This window comes from Sarcophilus harrisii, chromosome 2 (genome assembly GCF_902635505.1).
Source record: "Sarcophilus harrisii chromosome 2, mSarHar1.11, whole genome shotgun sequence".
NCBI classification, from domain to species: Eukaryota; Metazoa; Chordata; class Mammalia; order Dasyuromorphia; family Dasyuridae; genus Sarcophilus; species Sarcophilus harrisii.
This window is the reverse complement of record NC_045427.1, coordinates 412,212,932-412,227,488: the sequence shown is the minus strand read 5'-3', so window position 1 is coordinate 412,227,488 and position 14,557 is coordinate 412,212,932.

Here is a 14,557-nt window from a genome sequence, read left to right as displayed (position 1 = left end):
TTTCTCTGCCTTTCCATGGCTTGCTCTAGAAATTAATCAAATCAGCACTATTATTGCTTCCAGAAATAGTATACAAATTGATTGACTATCTTATAGCTAAATCACCCTCCTTATGACTTCTCAAAACAAAATTCCCTCAAGTGTTGTGCTTTCCCCTATAAAATGATAAAAATTATTTGAAGGAAGGGACTGTCTTGTTTTTGTATTTGTATCTGCAATTCTTAGCATAGTGCTTAGCACATAATTAACACAATGAATGTTTTTCATCTATTCATTCATGCTTGCATTCTTAATTTCATTCTATCTATTATGTATGCTAACTCTCATACCCATTTTGCAGATGTGGAAATAGTTTCAAAGAAAATTGATATGCTGAAGTTCTTATAACTAGTAGCTGGTAAAGTTAGGGTTTAAGCCCATGTTTTCTGATCCTAAGTACAGTATTTTTCTACTGTGTAATGCTAGCTTCTATATTTTACTGCTAACCACTAGCCACACTGAGATCTATGGTTCAGTGATTAATCATTGTTAATGGACTGAAAGTCTGAGAGAATGAATGAACTGAGGAATGCAAGGAGACTGAAGGACTGATAGTCTTTCCATCCAATCACCACTTAAATGTCACAAATGGGGGACAACTATAATCTCAGGCAGTCCATTCTACTTTGGAACAACTTGAATCGTTAGGAAGTTATTTTTTTTATAATCAAATATTTTCTTTTTATCTTCTTTTCATCTTTTATCTTCTGCCTCATTTTGTCCTTGAGGGTCAAGTAGAATAAGTTTGGTTTCTCTTCCACATGGTAATCTTTATCATACTTTAAGATAATTCTCATATAGCTAGTAAGTATTTTATTTTTCAGGCTAAAACCCATCTTATGTTCCTTCTCACTTCCTTCAACTGAGCAAAATCATGATCCCTCTTCCTTATGTATCATGACTTTTTCCAGGCCGTCTAGAACAATATCCTCTTTGTTGGCTTCCATGTCACACTTTCAATCCAAATTTGTAGTCCAAAACAACTTCTTTCCTGCCTTTTTTCATGAGAATTATTGTCTAATCACAATTTCTACAAATTTTTACTTCAAATATAGAATTTTCCATTTATTCCCATTAAATGTCATTAAATTCAATTCAGGGCATCATTCTAGTTTGTCAAGACATTTTCAGATCCTGACTGTCATTCACCATCTTAGTTCTGTCGCTTTTAATGCAGCTTGAGATGGTGTTAGTATTTTGAACTGCCATTTCACACTATTGACTCATATTGAGCTGTTAGCTATCTTTATATATCTCTTCTTGAGGGCTCCTCCAATGCCTCACAATGGTGTGAAAGTGACCCTGAATTCTTAAAGTCTGTGCTAGTTGGAGATGGGCTCTGTTAAGAAGGCAGAGCTTTCAGTATAGTCCCAGTGACAAACTCTGTTTTTGTCCTTCAAGCATTAGCCTAGGTAAGTATGATGAGGAGGCTTATCTCTAAAGGTTTGTTTATGAGAGAATGAATCATTTTCAGCATAGCAACTCATTACGAGTTATTTTTGAAGATAAAGAGGGAGTATTCTCACAGATGAATATACATATATTGCATATTGCAAATTTATATAGCTATACATACATATATATATATATATATATATATATATATAAATCTATAAATCTATCTACCTATCTATCTACTTATCTATCTCATCAGCAGGCCATAATAGATCTGATCTTCAATCCAGGAAGATTTAAATTTAAGCCCTGCCCCTGGTACATATTGACTGTGTGACTCTGGGGTGTCACTTAATTTTTTCATCTTCTAGGTAACTCTTTAAGACACCAAGAAAGACCCAATCCATTTTGGTGAAGAGAGTTTCCTTATTGAAGAATTTCCTATACCAATGACATTCAAATGTCTAGTATATGTATACACATTCACGTATACAGTGCACATGTATATACATTCATGCATATAAACATACCAATTTCATATATTGATAGACAAGTTGTAGAGGTTATCTATTTAACTCCATATCTTAGATAGAGACATTCTTTAACTTCTTTAACCTTTTGTTATTTCCTATGAAAATGTTCAGGTTAAATACTTTTGAATCATTTCCTGTTCTAAAATTTTCAATATTATTTCAAGACTTCACATTACTAGTAATATGTTATTCACAAACATGGCAGAGCATATAAATGGATGAATCTATGCATGATTTTCTGATGTCAAAAAGAATAGGAAATCTAGGGGAATCAGAAAAGGCTTCAAGTTGGCATTCCACATGAGACAGGTCTGAAAAAAAATAATTTAACCCAAGAGGCAGCACGAGGGAGCACAATCAATGCCCAAAGAACAACTTGTGTTATTCCAATCAGTAGCTATAAGTCAAGATTTATATAGAATTGGTACCAAACTTTTTTTAGAGGGCCAAAATATATAGTTTGAAATGAGCAGGAGAACAATTTGTTGAATCAGGAATAGAATGATTCAGAATGTCAGTAGCACATTGGAGTTAAGATCTGGAGCATGCCTGAGCAGCTGGCCTTTTGATTCAATTCATCTTCTCAAAGCTTTGTTATTTTTATGGCAGCTGCTGACATGCATTATCTAACCTTTGGTGACATTCTGAGTTCATGGTATCCAGTTTGGACTTAACTTTACCAGTAAGGACATGATTTAGGTACCCTCCCCAGAATTTTAGCCATAATGGAGTACATGGTGACACTGCACAATTTCAAAATAATTAGTCTATTTCAGGATGACTTAGGCATTAGGAGAAATATCTCCTTTCTTATTCTAAGTTACTTATTCCCTAGTCCCATAAATATTTCAGGGACTCCACCAGTACAAAATTATTTCTTGTAGTGGAAAGAGAGTTGAGCAAAAGGGAGGGAGGGAGAAAGGCAGGAAAGAAGAGAGGAAGGGAGACAGAGAGAAAGAGACACACAGAGAGAAAGAGATACAGAGACAGAGGCAGACATAGAGGTGCAGAGAGACAGCAGAAACAGAGACAGAGAGCAGAGAGAGACAATGAAAGAGAGAAACACACAGAGAGACACAGACAGAGAAAAACAGAGGGACAGAGAGACTCAGAGATTTATATATCTATCAACAACCTTAAATATCATCAGTTCATTGTTCTTTTACTTAAAAGGAACATCAGCACTATTATGTACTGAACAAAATGTTATTGAACTAATAATCTAGATTTGAAAAATGAAGCACTAATTTTCCAAGTAACCAGACAAGAGAAGACAATCTAGTATAGTGCAAAGCTTCTTAAACTGTGGGTTGTGATGCAATAAGTGATCATGCAACTGAATGTGGGGATTGCAAAATTTATTTATTATCAGCAAATGTTTGATTTATATAATTATTTTATATACCTATATATCTGGGGTTATGTAAAAAATTCTCAGGCAAAAAGAGATTGTGAATGGGAAAAGCTTAAGACATCAGGCTGTGGTGAAAAAAGATAGTGGATCTAGATTCAGGAGAACTGGATTTGAATCCCTCTCTTGACAATGTTGGTTTTCTAACTTTGGGTAAATTGCTTGGAATTCCAGGATCATAGCTCCAGAACTGGAAGAGACATGATATCAGGAAAATCTGAATTCAAATCTTGCTTTACATGTTAGCTATGTGATTCTCGGCAAGTTGCTTAAACTCCCTGTGTCTCAATTTCTTCATATATGAAGTGGGGATTATAACAAGGTAAATTTGAAGATCATATGATGTTCATATGAGATAATATTTGTAAATATGAGATAATATGAGATATTATTTGTAAAGAACTTAGCAGACCTTAAGACACTTTACACATTTTAGTTATTATTAAATTGAGTGACATAGTAAAAAGAGCAATATCCCCAGAGTCAGAAGACCTAGGCTGAAGTTCCATATTTGACAACTGTTGCTATGTGATTTTGGGTAAGAATTTTATACTTTATAGTTTCTCCATCTGAAAAACTAAGATAGTAATATATATGAAGATATGGGTTCTCAGATGGCTCTATTAAGAAGGATTATTGTGAACAGAATGATTCAGAATTTTTATATGCATTTATTATTATTATTATCATTTTCAATAATTCCTTCACTTTTCTTCTTTAGTTTGCTAAGATAATTGCATATTTCAATGATATACCTGTAGTACAATTTGAAGATAAGCACATAAATAACATTCTAGAAAACATATTTGAGGAAGTACATTAAAAAATTGAGTGTGAAAGACACAAGAAGCTGATGCCATATAGGACCAGTTTAAAAAATTAAGATATTTATTTTGGAAAGACTTGGGGAGGAGATGGTGTGGAAACATTTCCTTTTCTTAAAGATCTGAAGTGTTTTCATGTGGAAGAAGAATTAGGTTTGTTCTGCTTTGTCCTCATGAGACTGACTAGGACTGAAACATGAAATTTGCAGAGAGCTTGACTTCAACTAAAAATACAGAAACTCAAAATTTCAAATGGTTAGAAAGCAGAATAGATTGCCTCAGGAGTCAGTACATTCTCTATCATCAAATGTTTTCAAATCGAAGCTAATTAATCACTACAAAAATTATTTCTTTTCTGTTCTGGGTGAGACTGGGATCCCTTCTTACCCTAAGAGTCTTTAATTCTAAGAATACATTAATATCAGAACTTCATAGTGAAGCATATTATTTTTAAATTTTCAACAATATTTTAATTTTTCCAAAGATAGTTTTCAACATTCATTTTTTTTGTAAGACTGCATCCCAAATCCCCCCCACCCCCCCCACACACTTTTTTTTTCTTACTGCTTTCCTCCCTAAGATAGCAAGTAATCTGATATAGGTTAAATGGTTAAATATGTGCAATTCTTTTTCTTCAAATTCTTATCCACTGACTTTTAATTTTTTTCTTTTTATTATTTATTTGACACACAACATGAATCATGTTGCGGGAGAAAAATTAGAGCAAAAAGGAAAAAAACATGGGAGAGATAAAAAAGAAGTGAACATAGCATGTGCTGATTTACATTTATTCTCCTTAGTTCTTTTTCTGGATGCAGATGGCATTTTCTGTCCAAAGTCTTTTGAGATTGCTTTGGATCACCGAACCACTGAGAATAATGAAGTCTTTCATAGTTGATCATCACACATTCTTGCTATTGTTGTGCACAATGTATTCCTGGTTCTGCTTGTTTCACTCAGTATCATTCATCTAAACTTTTCTAGGCCTTTCTAAAAATCAGAAGCTTGTTCATCATTTTTTTGTAGAACAATAATATTCCATTACCTTTATATACCACAACTTGTTCAGTCATTATCCAATTTATGTGAATCTACTCATTTTCCAATTCTTTGCTACCACAAAAAGAGCTTCTACAAACGTTTTTACATATGTGAGTCTTTTCCCCTCCTTTATAATTTCCTAAGGATAAAGACCCAGTAGTGGTACTGTTGGGTCAAGGGATATGCATAGTTTGATAGCCCTTTCAGCATAGTTCCAGATTACTCTCCAGAATGGTTGGATCATTTCACAATTCCACCAACAATATATTAGTGACCTATTTTTCCCACATTCCCTCCAACATTTATCATTATCTTTTTCTGTCATCTTAGTCAATCTGATAGTTGGGAGGTGATATCTCAGAGTTGTTTTAATTTGTATTTCTCTAACCAATATTTAGTTAGAACATTTTTTCATATGGCTATAGATGGCGTTAATTTTGTCATCTGAAAATTGTTCCTATCATTTGACTTTTTATCAGTTGGGAAATGACTTGTGCTCTTTTAAATTTGACACAGTTCTTTTTCTTTACATATTTGAGAAATGAGATCTTTATCAGAAATACTGCCAAGAATTTTCCCCCAGTTTTGTACTTCCTTTTTCAACTTGTAAGTTGAGCAAAAACATGTTAATTTAACATAATCAAAGTTGTCTATTTTACCATTCATAATATTATCTAGTTATGTTCATAAATTCCTCCCTCCTCCAAAGATTTGATAGGTAAATCATCCCTTGTTCTCCTAATTTGTTTATGGTATCATCCTTTATGCCCAAATCATGTACCTGTTTTGATTTTATTTGAATATGGGGTGTGAGATGTTGATCTATGCTGAGTTTCTGACATATTTATTTTTTAATTTCCCCAGCAATTTTTATCAAACAGTGAATTCTTATTCCAGAAGCTGGAATTAATAGATTTTGATTATTGTGTTGTCAGTATCTAATCTATTCCACTCATTCACCACTCTATTTCTTAGCCAATACCAAATGGTTTTGATGACTGCTGCTTTATCATATAGTTTTAGGTTTGGTATTGCAAAGCCACCATCCTTTGTATGTTTTTCATTAATTTCCTTGACAATCTTGATCTTTTGTTCTTCTGGATGATTTTTGGTTATTATTTTTTCTAGTTCTATAAAATAATGTTTTAGCAGTTTGATTGGTATGACACTGAACAAGTAGGTCAATTTAGGCAGAATTGTCATTTTTATTATGTTAGTTTGGCCTAGCCATGAACAATTTTTTATAATTGTTTAGATCTTATTTTATTTCTGTGAGAAGTGTTTTGTTGTAAAGGGCTGAAACTATGAAAAGGTATGCTTCAATCAGACAACCAAGCACTCAAGGCTAATTACCTATTAGATGTGAGACAATGACTATTAGCATATGTTTTGGATAAATGACTCTTGTTTGGTGTATACAGATAATCATAGTCAAGGATTAAAGGATGGGGTGAGAGAGGCCCAGATTGCACTTGACGGCAGGATGAGGAGGACAAAGGTGGAGATTCTGGACTCCAGAATCGAGAAGAGATCTTGGGAAAACTCCTGTCAGTTTCCCTGCTTCTTTCACTCCTCCCCCTAAAACCAAGGACTTTTGCTTATCTTGACTCTGACTGATCCTGAGGCCTCCAGGGAGCTAGTTTGGACTTAATATTTTGTAATTATGTTCATATAATTCTTGGGTTTGTTCTAGCAAGGAGACCCCCAAGTATTTTATTTTGTCTACAGTAATTTTAAATCAAATTTCTCTTTCTATCTCTTGTTGATGGACTTTGTCAGTAATGTATAGAAATACTGATGATTTGTACCAGTTTCTTTATATTCTGTAACTTTGCTAAAGCTGTGAATTGGATGATTTAATTTTTTGACCCACTCATTTTTACAATTAGATTATTTAATTTCTAATTGGTTTTTAGTATATCTTTCCCTGGCTCTTTATTGAATATAATTTTTATTGCATTGTGGCCTGAAAAGGAAACATTTATGCCTTTCTGCATTTCATTGTGAGGTTTTTATGCCCTAATACATGGTCAAATTTCGTGTAGGTGCCATGCACTTCCAAGAAAAAGGTGTATTTCTTTGTCTTTAATTTTCTCCCCCAAAATTCTTCAACCTCCTTTTAACCTCCATAGTTTCTATCTTATTTATTTTGCGCCTAGATTTGTCTGGGCTGGGAAGACTGAGGTCGTCACTAGAGTATTTTTGCTATTTCTTCCTATAACTTACTTAGAATGTCCTCTAGGAATTTGCCTGTGCTACCACTTGGTGCATGCACATTTAGTATCATTACTACATCACTATTTACAGTACCCTTTATTAAGATGTACATTCCTTCCTTATCTCTTTTAATAAGACCTATTTTTAGTTTTGCTCTATCTAATACCAGAACTGTTACCCCTGCTTTTTTTTTAATTCACTGAAGCATAATGAATTCTGTTCCAGCCTTTTGCTTTACTCTATATGTGTCTCTCTGTGTCAAATGGATTTCTTGTAAACAACATATTGTAAAGTCTGTTTTTTTACTCCACTGTGCTATTTGCTTCAGTTTTATGGGAGAGTTCATTCCATTCACATTCCTAGTTATGATTACTAGCTCTGTTATTTCCTTCCATCCTATTTTCTCCCCTGTATATACTTTTGTTCTCTTTCCACCCTGCCTTTAGTGGTGTTTATTTTTTACCTACCTCATTCACTACTTTATCTCCTTCCACTCCTCCCCCTTCTCTAAGTAGTGTTTTTTTTAACTCACTCCTCCTACTATCTTGTCTTCTATCAACCTTTGCCCCCTTCTCTTACCTTTTCCCCTAATGTTTCTTCTCTCCCTTCTATACTGTCCCTTCCCTTTCTTTTCCTCTTTGTCCTCCTACTTATTTACAAAGTTAGATAAATTTATACACTCAACTGAATGATTAAGTTCTTCCCTCTTAGAGCCCAAACTGATGAGATCAAGCTTCAGACAATGTTTATCCTTTTCCTTTCTTTTCTTCAATTTTAATAGGTCTTTTGCACCTTTTCATGTAACCTAATTTTCCCATTATATTTTCCCTTCCCCTTTTTTCCAGGACAGATCTTTCCACCCCTTAATATATTTTTCTTTGATATCATCACACCATTCAAAACCACACTTTCAGTTTTTGTGATGCTCCCCCTCCCCCTCTGTCTGTTCAAGTGACAGTTATAATTCTTAAGAGTTACAGATATTGTTTTCCCATCTAGGATGTAAACAGTTTAATCTTTAAATAATATATATTTCCCTTGTTTACATTTCTATGTCTCTCTTTAAGCCTATGTTTATAGGTTAAATGTTCCATTTAGTTTTGGTTTTTTCAATAGAAATGATTGGAAGTTTGTTATTTCACTGAAGTTCCATCTCCTCCCCTGAAAGATGATGGTGAATCTCATGGGGCAGTTAATTCTTGGTTGTAACCCTTAGGCCTTTGTTTTCCAGAAGGTGGTATTCTAGGCTCTCTGATTCTTTATTGTAGAAACTGCCAGATCATGGATAATCCTGACTGTTGCTCTTTGATATTTGAATTGTTTTTGTCTGGCAGTTTGCAGTATTTTTCCTTGAGATTATACTTTTGTAGTTTTGCAACAATGTTCTTTGGGGTTTTCCTTGTGGGATCTCTTTCTGAAGGTGATTGATGGATTATTTCAATAAATATTTCCTCCTCTGTTTCTAGAGTATTGGGTCACTTTTTCTTAATGATTTCTTGTAGAATTCTATCCAGGCTCTTTTTTGTTTACGGCCATCAGATAGGCCAATAATTTTTAAGTTGTTTCTTCTGAATCTATTTTCCAGATTGGCTGTTTTCCCAATGAGGTATTTCATATTTTCTTCCACTTTTTCATTCTTTTTAGTTTGTTTGACTGATTCTATTTGTCCCATAGTGTCATTATCTTCAATTTTCTATGTTCTAGTTTTTAATGTGTGATTTTCTTCAGTTAACTTTTGTATTTCTTTTTCCATTTGGTTAATTCTATTGTTTAAGGAGTTGTTTTCTTCAGACAACTTTTTTCTTTTCTTTTCCAAGCTGTTGACTTGCTCATGCATACCTCTCATTTCCTTTCTCATTTTTTTCTTCTCTTCTTTTTTCTCTTATTTGTCTTTTAAAGCCTTTTATGAACACTTCCAAGAAGCCTCTCTGGGCTTGAGACCCATTCATATTACTTTTTGAGATTTCTTCTGTGACATTTTGTCCTCTTCTGAATTTGTGTTTTTGTTTGCCCTATCACCATAGAAGCTTTTTGAGTTTCTTTCTCATTTTTTTCCTTTTCTTTTGGTATTTCTTTTTCTTTTCTTTTGCTTTTATAGTTGAGATCTGCTTCTGGGATATACAGGGGATTAGGGGATTATTCCAAGCTTCCTGTGCAGCTCTGAGCCTTGGTTTTGAGCACAGGGACCCTTGTGTTTGCAGGGGTATCTTTGCTTGCTCTTTTCAGAAAATACCCTGATTTTCCAGACTTTGTCTTCTGGGCTAGGACTGGAAACTGCCCCATTGATTTGCTCCTCTATTGAGCCAGGATTGAAGGTCTTAGTTGCTCATTTGCTGTGGTTAAAACTCTCTCACTGGCTTTTCCAGAGTTTATCTGAACAGGACTGAGCTCCCTTTTCACCCCAATGAGATTAATCTTTCTTGAAGTTTTTCCATTCTATCTTCAGCTGGAGAGTGGTTTCATTCTATCAAACTCTGTTCAGACACTTGGTTTAATGTGATTTTCAAGCTGGAAGAGCTCAAGAAGCTTCCTAACTTTACTTCACTATCTTGGGTCCACCAATGTGGACCAATGTATACAAAGACAATTTTCAACATTCACCCTTGCAGAACCCTGTGTTACAAATTTTTCTCCCTCTCCTCCTTCTACCTCCTCCCAGACAGCAAATAATCTAATATATGTTAAACATGTGCAATTTTTCTATACATATTTCCACATTTATCATGCTGCACATGAAAAATAGTGATTTTTTTTTATTCCAGAAGCTGGGGTCTTTGTTTTTTAACCAAACACCAGATAAGGAAGGAAAAAAAGGAGAAAGAAAGCAAAAAGGCAAGCAAACACAATAAAAAGGTCATAATACTATGTTGTGATTCACATTCAGTCTCCATTGTTCTCTCTCTGGGTTCAAATGGCTATCTCCATCACCAGTCTATTTGAATTGGCCAGAATGACCTCATTGTTGAAAAGAATGATGTCCATCAGAATTAATCATCACAAATCTTCTTGTTGCTATGTACAATGTTCTCTTGATTCTACTCACTTCAATTATGATCAGTTCATGTAAGTCTCTCTAAGCCTTTCTGAAATACTCTGGCTGATCATTTCTTATAAAATGATAATATTCCACAACAATCTAATTATTCAGCCATTCCCAACTGATGGGCAACCATTTGGGTTCCATCTCCTTGCCACTACAAAAATGTTTGCTACAAATATTTTTGTACATGTAGGCCTTTTCCCCTTTTTATAATCTCTTTGGGATACAGGCCCAGTAGAGACACAGCTGGATCAAAGGGTCCAGCTGGATCACAGTTTGATACCTCTTTGGGCATAGTTCTAAATTGCTCTTCAGAATGGTTGGATTAGTTTACAATTCTGCCAACAATATATTAGTGTTTGAGTTTTACCGTAATGGTTCCTCCACCATTCATCATCATCTTTTCCTGTCATTTTAGCCAACCTGAGAGATGTGTTGTGGTACCTCAGAATTATCTTAATTTGCATTTTTCTGATCAATAGTGATTTATAGAATTTTTTCATATGACTAGAAATGCTATTAATTTCTTCAACTGAAAATTGTATATTCATATCCTTTAACTATTTATCAAATAGAGAATAGTTTGAATTCTTATAAATTTGAATCAATTCTTTATGTATTTTTTAAATGAATCCTTTATCAGAATCCAACTTTAGTTGGGTGGAAAGTGTGTTGTAATTGTGTTCATATAGTTTATGACTGTCTTGGCAAGTAGACTTCTAAATATTTTATATTATCCACACTTATTTTAAATGGGATTTATCTTTGTATCTCTAGCTGCTGGACTTTGTTGGTAACATATGGAAATATTGGGGATTTATATTGATTTATTTTGTATCCTGCAACTTCGCTAAAGTTGTTAATTGCTTCTAGTAGTTTTTCAGTTGATTCTCTAGGATATTCTAAGTATACCATCATATCATGTGCAAAGAGGAATAATTTTTGTTTCCTCCTTACATACTCTAATTCCTTTAAATTATTTTTTTTCTCTTATTACTAAAGCTAATATTTTAAATACAATATTGAATAGTAGGGGTGATAGTGGGCAATGTTGTTTCATCCTTGATCTAGTTTAACACCATTACTTATATATGATGATTGTTGATGATTTTCTTTTCCTTTTTTTTTTTTTTTTTTTTTGCTGAGGCATTTGGGGTTAAGTGACTTTCCCAGGGTCACACAGTTAGGCAGTATTAAGTGTCTGAGGCCAGATTTGAACTCAGGTCCTTCTGACTTGAGGCTGGTGCTCTATCCACTGTACCACCTAGGTGCCCTGTGATGATTTTTGATAGGTGCTACCGATCATTTCAAGGAAAACTCCATTTATTCCTATGCTCTCTACTGTTTTTAATAGAAATGGAATTTGGATTTTGTCAAATGCTTTTTCTGCATCTCTTGAGATAATCATATGATTTCTGTTATTTTGGTTATTGATATAGCTAATTATGCTAATTGTTTTCCTAATATTGAACCAGACATGCATTCCTGGTGCAAATACTACTTGGTCATGGTATATTACCTTGTTGATAACTTTCTATAATCTTCTTAATATTTCATTTAAGATTTTTGCATCAGTATTCATTAGGGAAATTGGTCTATAATTTTATTTCTCTGTTTTGACCCTATCTGGTTTAAGTGTCATAAAAGGAATTTAATATGATTAATTCTTTCCTTATTTTCCTAAATAGTTTGCATAGTAGTAGAATTAATTGTTCTTTAAATGTTTGATAGAATTCAGGTGTAAATACATCTTGTCTTGGAGATTTTTACTTAGGGAGTTGATTAATAGCTTGTTCATTTTTTTTTTCTAAAATGGTACTATTTCAGTAATTTATTTACTCCTCTGTTAATCTGGACAATCTTTACTTTTGTAACTATTCATCCATTTCACTTAGATTATCTGTTTTATTAGCATGGAGTTGGGCAAAACAGCTCTTAATTATTACTCTAATTTCCTCTTCATTGGTTGGAAGTTTACCCTTTTCATTTTTGATACTAGCAATTTGATTTTCTTCTTTCCTTTTTTTTTCTACTCAAATTAACTAAAGGTTTGTCTATTTTGTTGGTTTTTTAAAATAAAAACTTTTAGTTTTACTTATCAGTTCAATACTTTTCTTTTTTCAATTTTATTAATCTCCACTTTTATTTTCAGAATTTCAAATTTGGTGTTTAATTTTTCCTTTTGTAGCTTTTTTAGTTGTATGCCCAATTAATTGATTGTCTCTTTATTTTATACAAGTAAGCAGCTAGAGATATAAAAATACCCCTAAGAACTGCTTTGGCTGCATCCCATAAATTTGAGGGTATGGTCTCATTATTGTTATTGCTTTGGATGAAATTACAGATTGTTTCTGTGATTTGTTGTTTGACCCAGTTATTCTTTAGACTTAGATTATTTATTTCTTTTTTTATTATAGCTTTTTATTTACAAGATATATGCATAGGTAATTTTTCAGCATTGACAGTTGCAAATCCTTTTGTTTCAATTTTTTCCCTCCTTCCCCACACCCCTTCCCCCAGATGGCAGATTGACCAATACATGTTAAATATGTTAAAGTATAAGTTAAATACAATGGATGTATAAAGTATAAGTTAAATACATGTCCAAACAGTTATTTTGCTGTACAAAAGGAATCGGACTTTGAAATAGTGTACAATTAGCCTGTGAAGGAAATAAAAAATGCAGGTACAAAAATAGAGGGTTTGGGAATTCCAGTGCTTCATAGTCATCTCCCAGAGTTCTTTCTCTGGGTGTAGCTGGTTCAGTTCATTACTGTTCTATTAGAACTGATTTGGTTCATCTCATTGTTGAAGAGGGCCATGTTCAACAGAATTGATCATCATATAATATTGTTGCAGTATATAATGATCTTCTGGTCCTGCTCATTTCACTTAGCATCAGTTCATGTAAGTCTTTCCAGGCCTTTCTGAAATCATCCTGCTGGTCATTTCTTACAGAACAATAATATTCCATAATATTCATATACCACAATTTATTCAGCCATTCTCCAATTGATGGGCATCCACTCAGTTTCCAGTTTCTGGCCACTACAAAGAGAGCTGCCCCAAATATTCTTGCACATAGAGGTCCCTTTCCCTTCTTTAAAATCTCTTTCAGATATAAGTCCAGGGTTAACTGGTGGGTCAAAGGGTATGCACAGTTTGATAGCTTTTTGAGCATAGTTTCAAATTGTTCTCCAGAATGGCCAGACGTATTCACAATTCCACTCACAATGTATTAGTGTCCCAGTTTTCCCACATCCCCTCCAACATTCTGCATTATCTTTCCCTGTCATTCTAGTCAATCTGACAGGTGTATAGTAGTATCTTAGAGTTGTCTTAATTTGCATTTCTCTGATTAATAATGACTTGGAGCATCTTTTCATATGGCTAGAAATAGTTTCAATTTCTTCATCTGAGAATTGTCTGTTCATATCCTTTGACGATTTATCAATTGGAGAAGAGCTTGATTTTTTATAAATTAGAGTCAATTCTCTATATATTTTGGAAATTAGGTCTTTATCAGAACCTTTGACTGTAGAAATGTTTTCCCACTTTATTGCTTCCTTTCTAATCTTGTCTGTATTAGTTTTGTTTGTACAAAAGCTTTTCAATTTCATATAATCAAATGTTTCCATTTTGTGATCAATAATGATCTCTAGTTCTTCTTTGGTCATAAATTCCTTCCTTTTCCACAGGTCTGAGAGGTAAACTATCCTATGGTCTTCCAAATTATTTATAATCCCATTCTTTATGCCTAGGTCATGACCCCATTTTGACCTTATCTTGGTGTATGGTTAGATTATTTAATTTCCAATTGGTTTTTAGTGTATCTTTTCCTGGCCTTTTACTGATTATAATATTTATTGCACTGTGGTCAGAAAAGGAAGCATTCCCTAGCTCTACCTTTCTGCATTTGATTGTGAGGCTTTTATGTCCTATTATAATGGTCAATTTTTAAGTAGGTTCCATTTACCACCAAGAAAAAAGGATTTTCCTTTCTGTCTCCATATGTCTATCATACATCAGTTTTGTAAAATTCTATTGACCTTCTTAA